General features: G+C 40.9%; 1 pseudogene; it reads left to right on the top strand.

Annotated features, from left to right (window-relative positions):
• Positions 1 to 3,127: 3,127 nt before the first annotated feature.
• LOC118398767 (xyloside xylosyltransferase 1-like) overlaps positions 3,128 to 22,520 on the top strand; it is a 55,292-nt pseudogene continuing 35,899 nt past the window's right edge.

Here is a 22,520-nt window from a genome sequence, read left to right as displayed (position 1 = left end):
AATTGGCACTTTCTAGCGGACATCTGCATATTTCCGTTACGGAACGCCACCTCTGAAGTGCACATATGCAATAACTCAATTCGCCTTTGCACTCCTTATAATAAAAACATACATGTTTCTTTATTTTTTAATTTTCTATATGAGTTTATTTGATTTTTTATTTAAACAACGCGATTTTCAACGGGTAAAATCTACTACGTTTTGTAGACTTTACCCGTTGAAAATCGCGTTGTTTAAATAAAAAATCAACTCATAACACATTTTAGTTTTGGGAACAGAAAACTATATTGAGGTCAAATGTTTCATCGGTGAGAAAATTTGCAAAATATCGGCCAAAATCCATAATTGGTAGTGCGTGGAAATGCCACCGGTACTTCACATTTAAACATCCGGTGAAATATCGGTCTCATTGTTCTATCTGTGACGCTAGTGTTAGCTAGTAAGGAGTACCACGCTAGCGTCTGCCTCTACTTCTAAGATATTACGGCGGTCCGCAAACAAACGTTGAGGTGCATGCCGCCACCTACTATACTGGAGTGTAGTCAATCACAGTTTACAGACTAAATTAATAAAGGAACAAACAGAAGAGGAAGAGGAAGGCCAATTTACAGAAGAGGAACTTTTTGGGCAATAAAATATTATCAGTCTGGAAAAACACCAGAGCTTGATGGTATACCAGTAGAGGTATTTCAGACCTTTTTTGATGTACTCATAGATCCATTATAAACATGTTTTAATGACTCTTATACAAATCATAGACTTTCAGGTACTCAACAAAAAGATCTGACTTCATTACTACTAAAACAGGACCCATGTGGTAAGTATAAAGATCCAGTCCATTTAAAAAACTGGAGGCCTCTAACACTTCAATGTTGTGATGAAAAAATGCTGGCGAAATGCATAGCACATAGAATAAAACAGGTTTTACCAGATACTGTTCATCCTGACCAGACAGGCTTTTTACATGGACAATATATGACAATTACTTGAAACAATTGAACATTATGAAACATCAAAGATTCCAGACCTGGTCTTCATAGCAGATTTTGAAAAGGCGTTTGATAAAGTACGACAAATTTATATAGAAATGCCTGGCTTACTTTAATTTGGTACAAATTATACAAATCAAATCAAATCAAATGTATTTATATAGCCCTTCGTACATCAGCTGATATCTCAAAGTGCTGTACAGAAACCCAGCCTAAAACCCCAAACAGCAAGCAATGCAGGTGTAGAAGCACGGTGGCTAGGAAAAACTCCCGAGAAAGGCCAAAACCTAGGAAGAAACCTAGAGAGGAACCAGGCTATGTGGGGTGGCCAGTCCTCTTCTGGCTGTGCCGGGTGGAGATTATAACAGAACATGGCCAAGATGTTCAAATGTTCATAAATGACCAGCATGGTCGAATAATAACAAGGCAGAACAGTTGAAACTGGAGCAGCAGCACAGTCAGGTGGACCGGGGACAGCAAGGAGTCATCATGTCAGGTAGTCCTGGGGCATGGTCCTAGGACATACAATGGGTTAAAGTATGTACAGCAACATCAGATGTAAAATAGTAAATAATGGTTACTTCTCAGAAAGTATTGAGATTTTAAAGAGGCGTAAAACAAGGCTGTCCATTGTCTCCATATCTATTTATTGTGGACATTGAAATGCTAGCTATTAAAATTAGATCTAACAAGAACATCAAGGAGTTAGGAATCCAGGGGATAAAAACAAAAAAAGTGTCAAAGTATGCCGATGACTCTATTTTTTTTCTTAAATCCCCAATCGGGATCCCTGCACAGTCTCATTGAAGATCTTGATCACTTTTCTAGCCTCTCTGGATTAAAACCTAATTATGACAAGTGTACCATATTATGTCTTGGATCATTTAAAAAAGTGTTTACACTACCTTGTAGTTTACCAATAAAATGGTTGGATGGTGAAGTAGACATACTTGGTATTCACATCTCAAAAATATAAATTAATTTACCACAATTAATTTCAATAGAAAGTTAGCAAAAATAGATAAGCTTCTGCAACCATGGAGAGGTAAATACTTGTCTATTTATGGAAAAATCACATTGATTAACTGGTCTTATCCCAGTTTACTTACTTACTAATGGCACTCCAGATGACTAGTTTTTTAAATCTAGGGAGCAAAAAATATTTCATTTTATTTGGAATGCTACACCAGACAAAATTAAACATGCCTATTGATATAATGAATATGCGTTTGGGGGGCTAAAATTCTTAAATATTAAAGCTTTAAACCTCTCACTAAAAGCTTCACTCATACATAAATTATACTTAAACCCAAAATGGTTCTCCAGTAGATTATTAAGAAAGGCTTGTCCTTTGTTAAAAATACCCTTTTTGCCTTCATACAGATTACAACTTCTCATTTCCGACTAATTGAAAATGAAATTTTGTTTAAAGTATCACCCTTTCTTAAACCAGCCATACAAAGCTGGTTATAATTTCAGTTTTATCGCCCAGAAAAGATAAAACAAATATTACAACAAATGTTATGGTTAACTTAAATATACTGATTCATAAAAAAATATTATTTTGGATTTTTTTCCAAATTTGTATTATATTTATTAATGATATTATGGATAGAAAGGAGGAGTTGTCACATGCAGTTATCAAAAATATATGGGAATATCTGCTCAATCCAAATTTACAACCAACTGATTGCAGCACTACCTCAAAAATGGAGGAGGCAAGTGGAAACGGGAGAAGGCAAGCAACTTGTTTGCCTGCCATATATTAAATGATACAAATCGTCTGAAAGGAACTGGCGTAAATAGAAAAATATACCAGTTTCATCTGAGGACAAAAATGTTGACAGCTGCGCCACACAGATTGCAAAATAAATGGGAGAAGGTTTTCGATGTACCAATTCCAAAAAATTACACTTGATTCAACACTTTCAATCTAAATGATTGTATAATATTCTTGCCACCAACAGAATGCATATATATGGGGCATACAACAATCTCAGCTCTGTAGATTTTACTATAAAGAGACATAATCGATTGATCATTTATTCTGGTATTGCCCCCATGTAGCTTGTTTCTGTACACAGTTTCAGGAATGTTTAAAAAATGTATTTAAAAAAAAATCACAACATGCACTCAAAATGAATCGTACGAATAGGAGTGTTGGGCGATTTGGAAAGCAATAATCAGTCAATAAATAATGTAATAATACTCGTAGGAAAGGTTTTCATCTTTAGCTCACAATCTGTGGATAATATATGATTAGAAAGGTTAAGATATTTTGCAAAACATCACAGCTGAATTTAAAAATATATGGCACATGGAAACCAAACGAGGGGGGTCTATGGTGATAGGTGGGATGGGCTGAGAGTGGCTGAGCTTTGGGATTAACAAGTTTATGTTTGGTAATGTATTATTGTTATGTGATTGCTTTATATAAAATGTAACATGTATGTAAAATGTGTATGTAAAAATGTATGTATATGTAACACAAACTCTGTTAAAAAAACAAAGGGGGGTGGGGGGGGGGGGTGATGGAGGGGTTAATAAAAAAATAAAAACGCTCTCCCATCCCCAAAATTCCTTCCACCCCCTACACAGGAATATTTCTCTCTCTTCCACATACTAGTACCTACCTACCATATTCCCCACAAACCATTTACATGCTTGCAAACCAGATGTCATGACTTCAATGTCAAATCAAATCCAATTTTATTGTTCGAGCACACATATTTTGGAGATGTTATCGCAGGTGCAGCGAAATGCTTATGTTTCTAGCTCCAACAGTAAGTAAAGTAATACAATACACACAAATCTCCAAAATAAGAAATATCAGAACAAGCAATGTTAGAGTCTGGAATATAAATATATACAGTACCAGTCAAAAGTTTGGAAACATATTTTCATTCAAGGGTTTTTCTTTCTGTTTGACTATTTTCTACATTGTAGAATAATAGTGAAGACATCAAAACTATGAAATCACACATATGGAATCATGTAGTGACCAAAAAAGTATTAAACCAATTCAAATAGATTTTATATTTGAGATTCTTCAAAGTAGCTAACCTTTACCTCGATGACAGCTTTGCACATGCTTGGCATTCTCTCAACCAGCTTCATTTAGGTAGTCACCTGGAATGTACTATTTTTTTGCCCATAAAAAGTATATCAGAGCTGCTGTGACTTTCTAATACAAACGTTAGATGAACGGGACTCAATTCTGTATCAACAACTTGTATTTTGTTCTTACCATAAACAATAACTGCTGAAGATGCAGCCATGCTTGCTGTCCTTTTTGTTGACAAATAACGCCAGAGAGGTGCAAGTGAGATGATCGAAGAGTTTCCAGCAATTATCAATTCACTGAACTCACTGTTGAGTTTGTCAAGCGCCACCAAGCAGACCCAGGCCAGCCAACCGGAACGACGCTGCTGCACCCTGAGGGAGGAGAGGGTGGAGATGGGGAGGAGGGCGAAGGCAGGACTAGGAGGGCAGATATTGGGTCAGACAGTGGACCCAAGGTCAGCCAGTACTACCATGCCCTCATGATGTTCACCAAGGTGGACAGGAGCCGGAGCCTTCAGGAGAAGTTCTGGGTGGCCATGTTATCCATGGCCAAATACGGTCTCTTCCTGGACGAAGAGGTGCTGGTCCTTCATTTTGTGAGCGACGAGGCCAGCCGAGAGCTGGGCGAGAGGATGCTCCCGGAGCTGCTCCTCGGCACAATGTTTCAGTATGAGGCAAGTCTGATTGGAGCCCTGATGCATTTCTTACCAGGGTGACCACTTATCAGTCAGTGTATTTGTGCTGGTGTTACATGGCATATTAGTCCTAAAGTGTGGAGACCCAAGTTTAATCCTTAAAAAAGGCTTAATCCTGAACCTGGCAAGCACAGGCCACGCTTGGAGGAGCAGACTGGCTAGAGAGTGCAACAATGCACTGAGTGAACAGTTTTATTCTTTAACACAGGGGGGCAGTGTTGCCCTTTCAAAACATATTACGGTTTAGAAATACCCCTCTTCTGCTTTTTTTCAGCCACTGGGAGGATTATGCTGTACCTAATATCTTCCATGCATGGTCTTGATGCATCTTTAGAATGTCTTCACTGACAGAAGCCCTGTACCTGAAGAGTATGTGACAGTCTGATCTCAAACCTGCGGTAGAGCAAAACATGGCAGACTCTCTGCCATAGAAATTTGACCTCCGATTCCTAACTAGGAATTCCTCTGTCTTCCCCTTGTTCTGAGTACAGTTTCTTGCAGTAAGGGACTCCGCTCACCTCTTTTGTCTGCGTCACAGAGCATGCGATAACAAACTTGTTTACAAGTTGTTTATCCACCGCTAATGAAAATAAATCCTCCCTCACCAGCCAGGCATGTCCCCGGTAACATGTCTTCATCTGATGGGGAATGTTGAGGCAGTGCATTAGCTTAATCTGATCCTCTGCCTTGGATTGAGTGGCAATTTGCTCAGTTTAGCAGTTTGCTCAGGTTAGCATTTTAGGCGGCTCAGAGCCAGAGGGACAGATTACTCCCTCTTCAGCTAATGCTCCTCTCCCTTGCTCCCAACCGAACCCTGCTCCAGCCCCCTTTGCCAGGCACAACAGGGTAATGCTATATAATGAGAACTTGACAGGCCGTGACATCCAGTTTATTCCTCTGCGCTCCTGTCGGCCCCTGCTATGGGATGCAGCAGCAGCTCTCAGATGGGTAGGGCTTTACTGAACTACCCAGGGCCCACTGAACACACACAAACACATCCTGCACAGTCACTAATGGGACGGATCTTCATGGGGCTGGCAATGAACTGCAATGACCTGTGAGCATGTTGATGTGCTTTTCAGCAGATCCTCACCTAATTTCTTTAATTATTTATCTCTTAGGAGCGCCAACACAGGACAGTGGATATGTAACTCCTCCGTGACTTTTTAGTGACAAAACACTGTCCGAGTCCCAATGGTGTAAAAAGTACCCAAGTGTCATACTTGAGTAAAAGAAAATATACCTTAATAGAAAATGACTCAAGTAAAAGTGAAAGTCACCCAGTAAAATACTACTTGAGTAAAAGTCAAAGTATTTGGTTTTAAATATACTTAAGTATCAAAAGTAAATGTAATTGCTTAAAAATACTTAAGCATCGAATGTAAAAGTACCAAATGTTCAAATTCCACCGCCGGGGGCCATGCTCATTACAGCATCTCTGACCCACACTCACACGCGCATGTACAGTGCCTTGCGAAAGTATTCGGCCATCTTGAACTTTCCGACCTTTTGCCACATTTCAGGCTTCAAAAATAAAGATATAAAACTGTATATTTTTGTGAAGAATCAACAACAAGTGGGACACAATCATGAAGTGGAACGACATTTATTGGATATTTCAAACTTTTTTAACGAATCAAAAACTGAAAAATTGGGCGTGCAAAATTATTCAGCCCCTTTACTTTCAGTGCAGCAAACTCTCTCCAGAAGTTCAGTGAGGATCTCTGAATGATCCAATGTTGACCTAAATGACTAATGATGATAAATACAATCCACCTGTGTGTAATCAAGTCTCCGTATAAATGCACCTGCACTGTGATAGTCTCAGAGGTCCGTTAAAAGCGCAGAGAGCATCATGAAGAACAAGGAACACACCAGGCAGGTCCGAGATACTGTTGTGAAGAAGTTTAAAGCCGGATTTGGATACAAAAATATTTCCCAAGCTTTAAACATCCCAAGGAGCACTGTGCAAGCGATAATATTGAAATGGAAGGAGTATCAGACCACTGCAAATCTACCAAGACCTGGCCGTCCCTCTAAACTTTCAGCTCATACAAGGAGAAGACTGATCAGAGATGCAGCCAAGAGGCCCATGATCACTCTGGATGAACTGCAGAGATCTACAGCTGAGGTGGGAGACTCTGTCCATAGGACAACAATCAGTCATATATTGCACAAATCTGGCCTTTATGGAAGAGTGGCAAGAAGAAAGCCATTTCTTAAAGATATCCATAAAAAGTGTCGTTTAAAGTTTGCCACAAGCCACCTGGGAGACACACCAAACATGTAGAAGAAGGTGCTCTGGTCAGATGAAACCAAAATTGAACTTTTTGGCAACAATGCAAAACGTTATGTTTGGCGTAAAAGCAACACAGCTCATCACCCTGAACACACCATCCCCACTGTCAAACATGGTGGTGGCAGCATCATGGTTTGGGCCTGCTTTTCTTCAGCAGGGACAGGGAAGATGGTTAAAATTGATGGGAAGATGGATGGAGCCAAATACATGACCATTCTGGAAGAAAACCTGATGGAGTCTGCAAAAGACCTGAGACTGGGACGGAGATTTGTCTTCCAACAAGACAATGATCCAAAACATAAAGCAAAATCTACAATGGAATGGTTAAAAAATAAACATATCCAGGTGTTAGAATGGCCAAGTCAAAGTCCAGACCTGAATCCAATCGAGAATCTGTGGAAAGAACTGAAAACTGCTGTTCACAAATGCTCTCCATCCAACCTCACTGAGCTCGAGCTGTTTTGCAAGGAGGAATGGGAAAAAATGTCAGTCTCTCGATGTTGCAAAACTGATAGAGACATACCCCAAGCGACTTACAGCTGTAATAGCAGCAAAAGGTGGCGCCAGAAAGTATTAACTTAAGGGGGCTGAATAATTTTGCACGCCCAATTTTTCAGTTTTTGATTTGTTAAAAAAGTTTGAAATATCCAATAAATGTCGTTCCACTTCATGATTGTGTCCCACATGTTGTTGATTCTTCACAAAAAAATACAGTTTTATATCTTTATGTTTGAAGCCTGAAATGTGGCAGAAGGTTGCAAAGTTCAAGGGGGCCGAATACTTTCGCAAGGCACTGTATAAGTTACTCGCACTCTAACAAGTGTGTGTTTATGCTTGTGTGTGGCCTTGTTGACCTTGTAGCCCATAAGAACTGAAGGAAAATCGTTGTTTCTGTTGTTATTGCCCAATCCCATGGGTGTTGCCCACATTGCTTATGATTTGTTAGGCAGTAGGTAGAAGCATGGGACAGGACAATGGGCTTTCCGCCATCCCCGTGGTTGCTCGTACTGCAGGCTCTCATGACGTACAGGGGTGACAGTCGGTGACCCTAGTCTCCCTGTTCAGTGGACTGGAGTCAACGAGCCAGCCAGGAAAAGCTGAAAGGAAGCTTTCCTCAATGTGGGCTTCCCTTCTCAAACCAGTGCAGCACCAAATAACTGCCCAATTAAATTCTTATTAACTTGCTTGTATCTAACCCTTTGATTCTTATGTTTTTGTATGTTTTATTTTGACTGTACTGTATCCTGTTAATGTGAGCTAGGCTATGTATTTAGGCCTATACTGAAATGGCTGTTTTCAATTGAAAACATTCTTCTCAACAAAGCGGAAGTTTGACTCAGATTTGGAAAGGAAACTGTTATTCTCTACCCAACAAGGTGACTGGAAAGTCACCTTTTTTGTTTTTCTCACTTGTGAGTCACTAACAATGGCAAATGTGCTTTGCTTAGACTGAGTATTTTATTCTTCTTACTAAATTCTTTCTTGTTTGCTAGCAGATAACCCAATTGTTATGAAGGACATTTAAACTGAAAATGACTTTTGTAGCCTAATTATGGATGGAATTGTGACTTATCAATATAGTGTTGGCTTAGCAAAAATGTTCTCACACTATGTAGCCTCACATGTAGCCTCACATGAGTCATGATCATGTAGTGAGTTACACTATAATGCTAGAACTTGTAGAGATAATGGGATAATTATGTGGTCATGCCATGGTCTCAGGCCTTAGTGGTTTTTCAGACAATCAGCCTGCTGCAGACAGACTGACAACCAGCTGCCCCTGTGCTTATGTCCCACAGGGTTTAATACAGAGGGGCCTTTTTTAATTTGATAAAGCTCCCCTCTCCTCAAGTAAGTAATTACCCCAGTGCTTTGTGCGTAAAGGAGGCTTAACCTCTCCTCTGTTGGCTGTCATGTACTTAGTCAACTATCCAACTCAGAACATGCTCTTCTTATTGGCTTTAGTAAGCAATTGGATTTAGTTGTACTCAGTGGCATAAGTAAGCAACTTGTTCAGTCTGCACTGTTCGGTTTAGATTCAACGTTTTCTTGATTGGATTTATACTGAACAAAAATATGAACGCAACATTCAACAATTTCATTTATTTGACTGAGTTAGTTCATATGAGGAAACGAGTCAATTTAAATAAATCCATTAGGCACTAATCTATGGATTTCACATGACTGGGAATACAGATATGCATCTGTTGGTCACAAATATCTTAAAGAAGAAAATGAGCCTTAGGATCCCGTCACAATATCTTTGTGCGTTCAAATTGCAATCAATAAAATGCAATTGTGTTTGTTGTCTGTAGCTTATGCCTGCCCATGCCATAACCCCACTACCACCATGGGGCACTCTGTTCACAACGTTGACATCCGCAAACCGATTGCCCACACAACACCATACACATGGTCTGCGGTTGTGAGGCCGGTTGGACATACTGCCAAATTCTCTAAAACAACGTTGTAGGCGACTTATGGTAGAGCCATTAATATTCAGCTCTGATGGATATTCTTGCAGTCAGCATGCCAATTGCACACACGCTCAACTTGAGACATCTGTGGCATTGTCTGGCAAATGTGCACCTTTTTTGTCCCCAGCACAAGGTGCACCTGTGTAATGATCATGCTGTTTAATCGGCTTCTTGATATGCCACACCTCTCAGATGGATGGATTATCTTGGCAAAGGAGAAATGCGCACTAACAGGGATGTAAACAAATTTGTGCACAAAATTTGAGAGAAATAAGCTTTTTGTGCGTATGGAACATTTCTGGGATCTTTTTATTTCAGCTCATGAAACATGGGACCAACAACATTTTTATATTTTTGTTCAGTGTATAATCACAATGACAATTGTAGACAGCCTATTTTATGTTAGGTGAGTCTATTCTCGACTGCTTCCCTTTGCCTACCCTTTCCTTTATGTTCTATAAAGTCGAAATAGAATGTAGGTTGTAGGTTGGTTCAGTACAGCTGAGGAATATAACGGTATAAGAGTTTAACTTCTCCTGTATTAGGCTATTTAGTACATGTGGGTTGTTGGGAGTGGTTTTCCTTGTCTTGTTTACGATCTGAATTATTCACACATAGCTCTTAAAAAAAGAACCTAATCTATTAAATATACAAGCAAAATCTGGAAATAAACATCATATAAATGTTTAATTTGCTCCTCTCATTCCTGCTTTTTCTAAGTCGAGGCGCTCTCAGTTGCAAGTCATTTGGGAAAGGCAAAATCAGCACAACATTCAGATTTCACCCAGTTAGCTTTAGAAGATTTATTTGATTAAAACTACAATTAATGTGATGATGGTCTTTTAATTGCACTGTGGTTAGTGGGTACTCTATGGGCTAACGTAACAGTTAGCTGTTTCCAAAGCTAGGCTAACATGCTGTTCCACAATACAATCTCCGGGGCTGTTTTTATTGCCAAACGTAGGGGAGGCTTATCTTAATCAGTTATGGAACATTAAATTATGTCTGCATGTCCAAATCACACATCTGCTTTTAAATATGTCTAATCCCCACCTTTACCACACAGTCTCTCTCTCTCTCGCTCACACACACACACACACACACACACACACACACACACACACACACACACACACACACACACACACACACACACACACACACACACACACACACACACACACACACACACACACACACACACACATCTTTAATGCAGTAGCATTTAACCGAGACACAATCTGGAACATATTTGTTTCTGCAGTAATAAATTACTGCAAAATCCTCTTTCATTAATCTGGAGGGAGATCCACATGATCTGACTGGGGAGTGGGGACCGCTGGAGTCAAATCCCTGCACCGTGGGATTAGGCCCACTGGGGGCAGCAGGGTTTCATGGGAGCTGGGAGAGTGACCTGCAGAGAAGAGGAGGGAGGGAGGGGAAGTGGGACAGGGGGACCTTTGTTTGAAGGTGATGAACCCTTATGCCCACCCTGATTTTGCCCATGACATTATTATTCTAATCACATGTGCCTTGTGCAATTGACAATATCAAGTTGGAATGACTTGACTGTCTGAATGAGATGTTTCTCATATGACTGACTGCCCTCATTTGTGTGTGTTGTGGTGGTCCATGACATGGGGGTCCTGAGCCAGAAGCTCTTCCCCATCGTGGAAGCCATGCAGAAGCACTTCAGCGCCAAAGATAAATATGAATATGTAACTTTTTCATAGGCATTTACAGTATGTCCAACTCCACAGTCAATACCATCAGAAGATGTCTTGGCGGGTTGACATGTTTTTGACCATTACTGTTTAAAACTATGAAGTTCAGTCTTACACACTATACTAATTGGGTGTTTTTTTTTGCTCCCACACTCTATCAGATGTTTACTGCTATTGATTTATTTTTTGGGGGTGACTCACAAAGTGCCCCAAAATACACCCCAAGGTGACCAGCTCAATCTGAAGTTATGTGCTTGGTGGATGACTAATCTAGCCAGTCTGTTTCGGCTCTCTTGTGGAATGCTCATGCAAAACAGTTTTGGCATGACAATGGAGGAGGCAAAAGCACAAACAGATCTGGGACCAGACTATGACTAATCAACGTTAATGTATTCTAACGGAGTCAGAGTCCCAGAAGGCTGTGTGGAGTAGACAGCTAACCTCGAAATAACACGTTCCTGTCTGTCTGTCTCTGCACACTATCTTGTTTCCTGGGCACTGATAGGGCTCTCAGTGAGAGACTGAGGAGTGTTTTGCTCTCTCTCTCCCTCTCTCTCTCTCTCTCTCGCTTTCTCTCATAAACAAACCGTACACTGTTTCTTACACTTACATTCAGTCAAATGTATACACTTGTTTATTCTGTGTTGTCTCACAGGATGCTTGGGGAGAACTGAGGGGATGGGTGTTGAGGGTAGGGGTGGACACAGCTGGATAAAGGTGTATGCAAACTGCACCGAACATGTTAGTTCGATGTAAAATTGTGTGACTAAGACCTCCTCCTCAAAAACGTCAAAATGAATTACAGATTTCTTGAGTTCAAAGTAGCCATCCTTTGCCTTGATGACAGCTTTGCACACTCTTGGCAATTATGGAATGCTGGTTTGGAATAATAAAAGTTCAACATTTGCTTTATGAGTTGTGCATGACCTTAGAGTTGAAACATACATTGTAAGTGATTTCAATGGGTCTTTCTCCATTGTGATTTGTTTTATACCGTTCAATCAAACTTCAACCAAAGTTGATCTCATTTGAGATCATTTGGACACGGCCTTGTAGGGCTGCACGATATGGGCAAAAATCTATTTGACTTCCGATTTAGATCAAAACACTTGCGTGAAATGTTGGAATCATAGAAATACAATGATTTAATGTTTAATATATGGTATACCGCCTTATACCGGATCAATGCTCACTACACGACACCTTGACACACACACACACACACACACACACACACACACACACACACACACACACACACACACACACACACACACACACACACACACACACACACACACACATACACACACACACACACACACACACACACACACACACACACACACACACACACACACACACACACACACACACACACACACACACACACACACACACACACACACACACACACACACACACACACACACACACACACACACACACACACACACACACACACAGTGGCCCTGCTATGAATCCCTTTCATAAAAGAAGAGTGGGCATTGGAACATGAGTGTGTTGTGCCCCTTCCTTACAGCAGTACGGAAGCATTAGGAGTAGAAGAGTTCAATGAATGCTTTTCCAACAAGATGTTACATCCAGAGGTTATAAGATCACGGTCAGTCAGTTGTCCATTTAAGTGGTAGCGAAACAAGGTTTCAGTGTAAAAAATGATGTACGGTGCCCTTTAGAAATGAATGCACCAAGATATCCTGAATTCCTATTAGAAGCAACATCCAGGAGAAGATCTTAAGGTAGACGGATGTCACGGACTGGTGGATGAGCGCTTTTTTTCAATACTTAAGAACCAGAAGTGTGTCATTCACACTAGACTAGTTAGTAATGCCTGGGCCTGGAACGATGTGAAGAGTCCTGAAGAAAAAGTTAATTGCACACATGAAAACACACTCAAAGGAACCATAAGTAGTCAACAGTCTGAGAGGGGAAGGAGTAGGATTGAACACAGCGCTGTCTTCCGCCGTCTGAAGTGACCAGTTGTCGCTCAGTTTTCAGTTCTGTGAGGCCAATTTACTGAAGAATCCGATCTAAATTCCAAATGCTGTTTGCCAAGCTGCTTGCCCCTTCAACTAGCAATTGAAGGCTAACCTGAGGTTGAACAGATGTTTTTCTGCCCGTCTAAATTGCAGAGGCGTGTTCGTGTGGCTTCTTTGTTTACTGTGTTCTGAGCTGCTTTCACCAAAGGTTGCTTCGGAGTCACCAAGTAGCTATTCCTCTGTCGGAGGAACTGTAATATCTGCAGGGGGCTGCTGGAATCTTCACTTGAAGATGGGCAGATTGTGTGAATATGATAGTGTGTGTGGACCACTGGACATGATATTTTCTGCACAGTTAAGTGCTAGCTAGAATTGACACAGATGTGAGGGGGAAGTGCATTTGTATTTTATGTATCGTTTTGATGTTGATCATTTGTATGGAAATGTTCCAGCTATTTTGGAAGGATGTAGGTCTCTGTGGGGGCAATAGATTAGTTTTGTTAGGCTTCCTCCCTCTCTTACCCTAACCATACAAACCGTTTATTCCGTTCACTCCAACCATACAGAATGCTATGCACCCACCTGAGTAGCATGAGGCAATACACATGGGGAAAATGGCCACCTGGTTATTCCAGGACACAACAGTTTCATCATACAATGCAGTCAGTTGTCAAACGTTCAACTCCAAAGGGATACAATGAGGGATTGAACAACAGCCTAAAAATAAGTATCCTACGCAGAACTCGCTCTTAAAATAGACGAGGGGAAGTACACAATGGAAATATTTCTCACTATCTTAATTTAATGAAGCCCCTGAGTGATTCATCCTTTATAGATTGAGTTTGCCTGTAAACTCCCAGGGGTGGTCTCCAACATGTTCTGACCTGACTGTCGCCCTGGCCTCAACCACACCTGTCTCCCTTCCTTTTCAACCTGGCCTTTTTTAATAGAGCAAGAGAACGGAGTCTGTGTGAAGTACTTTGTTAGTGTGAAAGTGGTTGGGCAACAGCTGTTTGAGGTGGCAGTTGTGCCATTTTTCATCTATAATCAATATGATAGAAGACAGATGGAGCCTGTTTAGTACCTAGACAGTTGTTAGGCCTGGTCAACTTTGACGGGATAGGGGGCCACAAAAAAGCTGAACTCACCGTGAGGGGCCGCAGTTGCTCAAGGATCTGCGTACCAACATCCCCCCACACACACACACACTGCGAGCAACACATTTTAGCGGCTCCCCTCTTGACAGTGGAGGTAATTTTTACGTTTTGCCGTGGGGATTTTGCAGTTTTATAACTAATTTCAGGCAATTCTACACATTTTGCCATAAGTTGAAGATAAAAGTTTGCAGTTTTTAATATGCTATCCGAGTGAGACTGACTAAGAAAATTATTGGGGGACCCCCGGACAGTAAATTGACCATGATTACTAAGTGTAGATAGCTGGCCGCTAGACTAACTTACCAGTCTAAAATATGTTAGCTGTCATGGGCTAATTGAGTGACTATCAGTGACTGACATAACAAAATAAAAACTGCTGATGCACAGCTACATTTTGAATTAACCTTGTGTATTCTGCTATTCTAACTCGCAACAGTAAGTTGAGAGCCTTACTGAGAACCCCCCCCCCATCAATTATTTTTTTGCCCATAGCCCAGTGGCATGCTAAGTTGTTGTCCAAAGCAAGAGGGATTGGAGGGCAAAATGTAAGAAATGAATCTTAAATCTCATTTTACATGGGCTGCTCTGAAACTACTTCAGGTTTTTCTAAGATGGGATAAATGAGCCGCCGCTGGAGAACTTGAAGGAATTGCAGCGCAGTCACGAGGCATTTCCATGGACGCAGAATTCAATAGCTTGTTCCAGCTTTCAAATCCCATCCAACAGATCCGTCAATACAGGCTGAGAGGCCTGGGAAATGGGCTGGACTGGGCTGTGTTGAGAAGCTGTGTGAATGACACCATTGATCATGAATAAAGCCAGAGATTGTTTTCAATGTAGTATGAAATGTCTCTAGGCAGGCTCAAAACAGCCTGATCTGGAATGTTCACTGTGTCATGTGGCCACTATCTGATTCTGGGCCAGACTTATTTATAAAAAAAATTCACTACAACAAAGACAGACCATTATAACAAAACGTCACAAAGCAATTTTTTCTGGGGCTTTATGGCAGTTCGTATGAAGCTGTTCTTTAAGTGGACTTTAGTCTGTGCCATTCCACAGAGAAACTGTTAGTCCATCAAAATGTTGTCTGCCCCAGTTACACTGAGTTTCAGATAGGTCCCAATGCACTGGTGACTAGAAAGTGTCATCATTGTAATCATGACTCAACAGTGATCAATAATAGCTTTTTTTTATTTTATATCTCGTCCAGTGTACAGTGGGAGAGAGCAGTGTGTGTGTGTGTGTGAGAGACAGGTCTTTCAGCTTGGCTTGTCTAGCAATTATCAACAGCCAATTTGACAGAATTGAAGAATTTAGAAAAGACAAATGGGCAATTGTTGCAAAATCCAGGTGTGGAAAGTTCTTAGAGATTCAGAGCTGTAATCGCTGCCAAAGGTGCTTCTACAAAGTATTGACTCAGGGATGTGGATACTCATGTCAATGAGATTTCAGTTTCAATACATTTGCAAAAATGTCTAAAAACACATGTTCACTTTGTCATTATGGGGTATTGTGTGTACATGTTTTAATTCAGCCTGTAACAAGAACATGGGGTGATGAGAACTTGCAAAGTCCTTGTCCTCCTCACAACTTTTATCTGGACCCACATCTTTTAGTTTTTTTGCAACAACAAAAAACAACGCCACACATCACTAATCAGCCATAGATTATGTTTAGGAAGTGAGTGCAGGTCGATGACTCAGTACAATTGTTGGAATATACTAAATTATTATTTTTCATTCTTTCTGTCTGTCTTAAGCAGTATGTCCCCTAAGTCAGTGGTTCCCAAACTGTGGGGCGCGGGGTGTTTTCTTACCCTTTAGACCCCAGTAGAATTCTAGAATGTTGCTGTGGATTACTGAGAATGTAAGATTAAGCTTGTTTCCTCACACATTTCAGACACAGCTCAAAAACAAAGAACAAATTACAAATACAAGTTAACTTAGTTTTAAAGAGCACAACCTATTTAATATGACACCACATTCATGTCAATAGAAATAACACTAATTTTGTCTTCCATTGTGTAAAGACACTCGGTGTCAATTTTTTTAAACACTAGATCTGAACATACATAAACTGACTCCTACCACTTTTAAAACAACTCAAAAACCCCTGCTACTGTCATTTTAGGCCCAGGGTATGTGGCACAAGGGTGAATGGTGGGAATTGGGGCAGATGCCCTCCATGGAAATGTAGGCTACCCTCTCAGTTGTGCTGCCTCCTCTCCCTCTCACTCCTCTCCCTCTGCTGCCTCCTCTCCCTCCCTCCATCTCTTCCCTCCTCTCACTCCTCTCCCTCTGATCATCTCATAACTGCTCATCCTCCATGCCTTCTGCTGCTTAACCCTGAGTCTCCATATCACTTCCCTTGCTTTCACTGACCTAGAGGAACAGACTAACGGGGAGAGAGCGATAGAAAGGAGCGGACAACAAATAGGATACAATTTGTCAGGATCATCATCTCTTCCTTCCTGTCTTTTTCTCAACCATACACATATTCTCTTCCTAATTATCACCTCTTAGAGGTTTCTATAATCAATTGTATGATAGTTACACGCCTCCCATTACACACACACACACACACACACACACACACACACACACACACACACACACACACACACACACACACACACACACACACACACACACACACACACACACACACACACACACACACACACACACACACACACACACACACACACAGTGTAAACAGTATCTTCGTGATGCTATACAGCACTTTCAATCAATCAATCAATCAATCAAAATGATTTTATGAAGTCCATAGCAGCCAGATTGTTTCTCAGTTCACGGTGTGCATATGTATGACTAATGGATAATCCTACGGGATAGATTACACAAGAATATGTTCATAGATGGGCCAGATTATAACCAAAAAGGCAATATAGGGTACACATACTTCAAGACCCATGGTCAGATTTATTTGGTAATATATGGTAAGAAGTCAAAGTACAGTGGGGCAAAAAAGTATTTAGTCAGCCACCAATTGTGCAAGTTCTCCCACTTAAAAAGATGAGAGAGGCCTGTAATTTTCATCATAGGTACACTTCAACTATGACAGCCAAAATTAGAAAACAAAATCCAGAAAATCACATTGTAGGATTTTTAATGAATTTATTTGCAAATTATGGTGGAAAATAAGTATTTGGTCACATACTATTGGTCAATAGTATGTGGCACAACGGTTTACAGATTCAACACATCAACTAGAGGTCGACCGATTATGATTTTTCATTGCCGATACCAATTATTGGAGGACCAAAAAAAGCCGATAACGATTAATTGGATGATTTTTATATATTTGTAATGAAGACAATTACAACAATACTGAATGAACACTTATTTTAACTTAATATAATAAATCAATAAAATCAATTTAGTCTCAAATAAATAATGAAACACGTTCAATTTGGTTTAAATAATGTAAAAACACAGTATTGGAGAAGAAAGTAAAAGTGCAATATGTGCCATGTAAAAAAGTTTAAGTTCCTTGCTCAGAACATGAGAACATATGAAAGCTGGTGGTTCCTTTTAACATGAGCCTTCAATATTCCCAGGTAAGAAGTTTTAGGTTGTACTTATTATAGAACTTTTTCTCTCTAAACTGTTTGTATTGCACTTTAGTATTGCCCGCCTAATCTCGGGAGTTGATAGGCTTGAAGTCATAAACTTCGCAATGCTTGAAGCACAGCGAAGAGCTGCTGGTAAACGCAGGAAAGTGCTGTTTGAATGAATGCTTACGAGTCTGCTGCTGCCCACCACCACTCAGACTGCTCTATCAAATATCAAATCATAGACTTAATTAGAATATAATAAACACACAGAAATACGAGCCTTAGGTCGTAATAAGGTCAAATCCGGAAACCATTATTTCGAAAACAGAACGTTTATTCTTTCAGTGAAATACGGAACCGTTCCGTATTTTATCGAACGGGCGGCAACCCTAAGTCTAAATACTGCTTTTACATTACACAACCTTCAATATTATGTCATAATTATGTAAAATTCTAGCAAATTAATTACGGTCTTTGTTAGGAATAAATGGTCTTCACACAGTTCAAAACGAGCCAGGTGGCCCAAACTGGTGCATATACCCTGACTCTGCTTGCACAGAACGCAAGAGAAGTGACACAATTTCCCTAGTTAAAATAAATTCATGTTAGCAGTCAATATTAACTAAATATGCAGGTTCAAAAAATGGACTTGTGTATTGATTTTAAGAAAGGTGTTGATGTTTATGGTTAGGTACACATTGATGCCACGACAGTGCTTTTTTCGCAAATGCGCTTGTTAAATCATCACCCGTTTGGCGAAGTTGACTGTGATTCGATGATAAATTAATAGGCACCGCATTGATTATATGCAAAGCAGGACAAGCTAGATAAACTACACATGGTTGATATTACTAGTTTAACCTGTGATTATGTTTGATTTGTTTTTTTATAAGATAAGTTTAATGCTAGCTATCAAATTACCTTGGCACCTTGCTGCACTCGTGTAACAGGTGGTCAGTCTGCCATGCAGTCTCCTCGTGGAGTGCAATGTAATTGGCCACAATCGGTGTCCAAAAATGCAGATTACCGATTGTTATGAAAACTTGAAATCGGCCATTCCGATTAATCGGTCGACCTCTAACATCAACTATTGTTATTTATTTAGGATGTTGAAAGTAAAAGATTACAAAGATGACACAAATACCTATGAAAAAGTTACACATTCATATTTATCTTTGTAACTAAGGCAACCCTTACCTGTGGACATGATGTGGTGCATGGCCACGAACAGGAAGAAGATGGTGTCTAGCAACTGTACCTAGCAACCATGATAACAGAAACACAAATTACTCATCTCCATTGCATGGGCTAGTTAGCTGGTTGTCTGTATGGCTTGCTAGTGAAAGTGACAGCTGAGGTTGACGTTTCGCTAGCACAGCCCAAATTTACCCCCACACAACTTTTCTTGCCTGACTGACTAGCTAACTAACTATAGAAAGAAGCTTGGGCCACTTCCATATGAATTACATCAGTAGAAACAAGACAAAACAACCAACTAGTTAGCTGATTATTTACAGCTAAGCACTGCAACTATTTCCATGAGACAGAGAACAATCATTCAAGCTCCACCGCTGATGTGTACCAACCAAGTGATCATGACAGGATTTGCTAATCTGAGAACAGTTTCACAGCATCAATCAAAAACAGCAAACATATAGTATCTGCTGTTTTACTTATTTCACTCACCTCCACATCATCATCGCTTTCAAAGTGCAATGATGTGTCCGAAGCCATATCACCAACCAACAACAAAGCTACAGCTTCTTCCACAATAAAAATTCGTGGCCACTCCAGCATTTTCATTTTGAGTAATTTCTTTTTTTTAATCCCATTTTTCATGGTATCCAAATGTTAGTAGCTACTATCTTGCCTCATCGCTACAACTCCCGTAGGGGCTTGGGAAAGACGAAGGTTGAGAGTCATGCTTCCTCCAATACACAACACAACCAAGCCGCACTGCTTCTTAACACAGCTCGCGTGCAACCCGGAAGCCAGTCGCACCAATGTGTCGGAGGAAACACCGTGCACCTGGCAACCTTGGTTAGCGTGCACTGCGACCGGCCCGCCACAGGAGTTGCTGGTGCGCAATGAGACAAGGATATCCCTACCGGCCAAACCCTCCCTAACCCAGACGACGCTATGCCAATTGGAGGCCCCATTTTGAGTAATTTAAGTAAAAACAATTATTTTAAAAAGTCAAATGACCGCAAACCCTTTTTCCGGGTTTCTGATTGATGACAACAGCCACACAAATACAACAGGTTGTTAGCAAGTTAATTTTGCGATATTGATACAGTTATTACTGTTAGAAAAACAAGGCTGTTCGCGGCCGCTATAGTAATTTAAAGAAAGACTGTTGACAGCTGCTATGGGTTCTAAAGGGTTCAGAACTCAGTCCATCTTTCAACTTACTCTTCAAAGTTGTAATAGTAAAATGCACAAGGAGAAATTTAGAAATTGGGTAGTGCATTGTCAGTATTCCTCTTGTCATGTCTGTCATTACATTAGAGAGCTATTTATAAATGGTCAGAAATGTCCAGATCAACCAGTCCATGTCAGCTAATGTTTTTAGCTAGATTCTTTTAGCCCATAGATTTTGTAGTAATGTTTAAGTTACTCAAATATCACATGAATACACATTAGACATAGACAAAAACCCACCCCTCCCCCCATTCAATGCCACATACTTGACCTCAGACACAACATTCCTTCAAGGCATGATTTAGACAAAGCAGTGTTGTGCAGCCAGCCCGCCTGCCCTATCATGGCCTGCTGAATCCTGGACCGTGGAGACGGTCTTTGCTGGTCCGCACGCTCGGCTGGTCGCCAGAGGTGGTCTGTGGCAGCGAACCCTGCAGTGATCCCTCCGGTTCGGGAATTGGTCTCTCCCTCCGGGTAAACTAGGCCTGGTGAAATTAATCTGAGTTGGCCAAACGCAAACATTCTGTTATCGTGCACTGTAACGTTACCCCCGAGGCACCGGCCAGAGAGCCTCCAGCTCCTCCGATATGGTCAAATGTCACCCTGCATTGCCCTATCGGTATTAATTGGGAATTTGACCTCTTGCAGTTCATGTCCAAATCACATTTGTTTCTGCACTGCCTGTCAGCATTAAATGGTCTCATAATAGCTGTCATTGACCGTTAAAGAGAAGTGGCGATGGGAGAGTGTGCGTGAATGTGGCTCTGCCTGTGTGGGCCTTCATGATTTATGTGGTTATATTATAGCTTAGCACAATCATGTATCAGCCGAAGACTCTCTTCCTGCTTTCCCCTGTTCCAAAGCAGGCCGTTAAGCCCCCTCAGAACGAACAAAGTCAGCATTAGCCGGCGGGGCATGACTCGCCGCCAACCTCCCTCTGCTAACGCAACACATGAAGGCATTTTGAAGGGGACTTCCTTGTTTAAAGAGCAGGGGAGAAAATGGTTGACACTCTGCAGACAGTTTAGTTTCCGCTGCTTGTTTTGACAGAGACCGACCCTAAAATATCTCTCTGGCCAAGGTCTCCGTGGAGGCCCTGCTCTAGCCCAGTTACCCAGCATTGTTCTTGTTTCAACAGACTTAGTTTAGGACACTTGTTTTCCTTTTTCCATGTACAGGGCCATTGTCTGTGCAGTGCTGGCCTCTCCAGGCCAGGGCCCCAAGTTGGGTTGGCCTTTCCATTGCGACTTCAACCATCAGATTGGGAAAGAGACACATTTGATTATAGTGCATGCATGCCACTGTCTGACCTCAAGAAGCAAGAAAACTGGAAAACTATTTCTTGTTCTGTTATTTGTTAGTATTGTTAACTGGAATCACGTTTTTCTTGCTTGACTTTAGCAGCGATTGCTTGTACTGTAGATAGGCCTAGATTATATTGGCTTGAAAAACAGTGAGCTGGGTTGGGTTCAATACCGACACATCACTGGTGTCTTACTTTGTGTTATAGATACTCAGTGTCATGGTTGTCAAACCCCTCACCCTAATTAACATTATTGATCCAATAAATTGATCTGAGAAGGTTTTTGGAAAAGAGTCCTTGAAGTCCTTAAATGGTCTAGAAATCAGAAAACGGGTCTCGCACCCAGGGGTGCGGCTTTCCCTCACTTTTTTCAATTTGAGAATACGCGGAGCTGGTAAATGTATTCTGATAATTAAATATAAATTATAAATAAGTTACCACTAAAATTCCATGAAAAATTATAGTATGACAAACCAGATAAATATTTATAGCAGCCTAGAGGTAGGTAAATGGTGGTTTCTTCCCAGTCTTCTCTCGGCAGTGGTGAGAATGATGAACTGTAGGCTACATGTGTGCACTGCAGAGGCCCGTCAGAGGCTTGGTTACTTGGCTACTTGGCTATTTGTCTACTTGGCTACATGTGTGCACTGCAGAGGCCCGTCAGAGGCTTGGCTACTTGGCTACTTGGCTACTTGGCTACTTGGCTACTTGGCTACATGTGTGCACTGCAGAGGCCCGTCAGAGGCTTGGCTACTTGGCTACTTGGCTACATGTGTGTACTGCAGAGGCCCGTCAGAGGCTTGGCTACTTGG

Source organism: Oncorhynchus keta, chromosome 1 (assembly GCF_023373465.1).
Source record: "Oncorhynchus keta strain PuntledgeMale-10-30-2019 chromosome 1, Oket_V2, whole genome shotgun sequence".
Taxonomy (NCBI): domain Eukaryota; kingdom Metazoa; phylum Chordata; class Actinopteri; order Salmoniformes; family Salmonidae; genus Oncorhynchus; species Oncorhynchus keta.
Note: the sequence above shows the minus strand (reverse complement) of the source record. Positions and strands in the feature narration are given on the sequence as shown.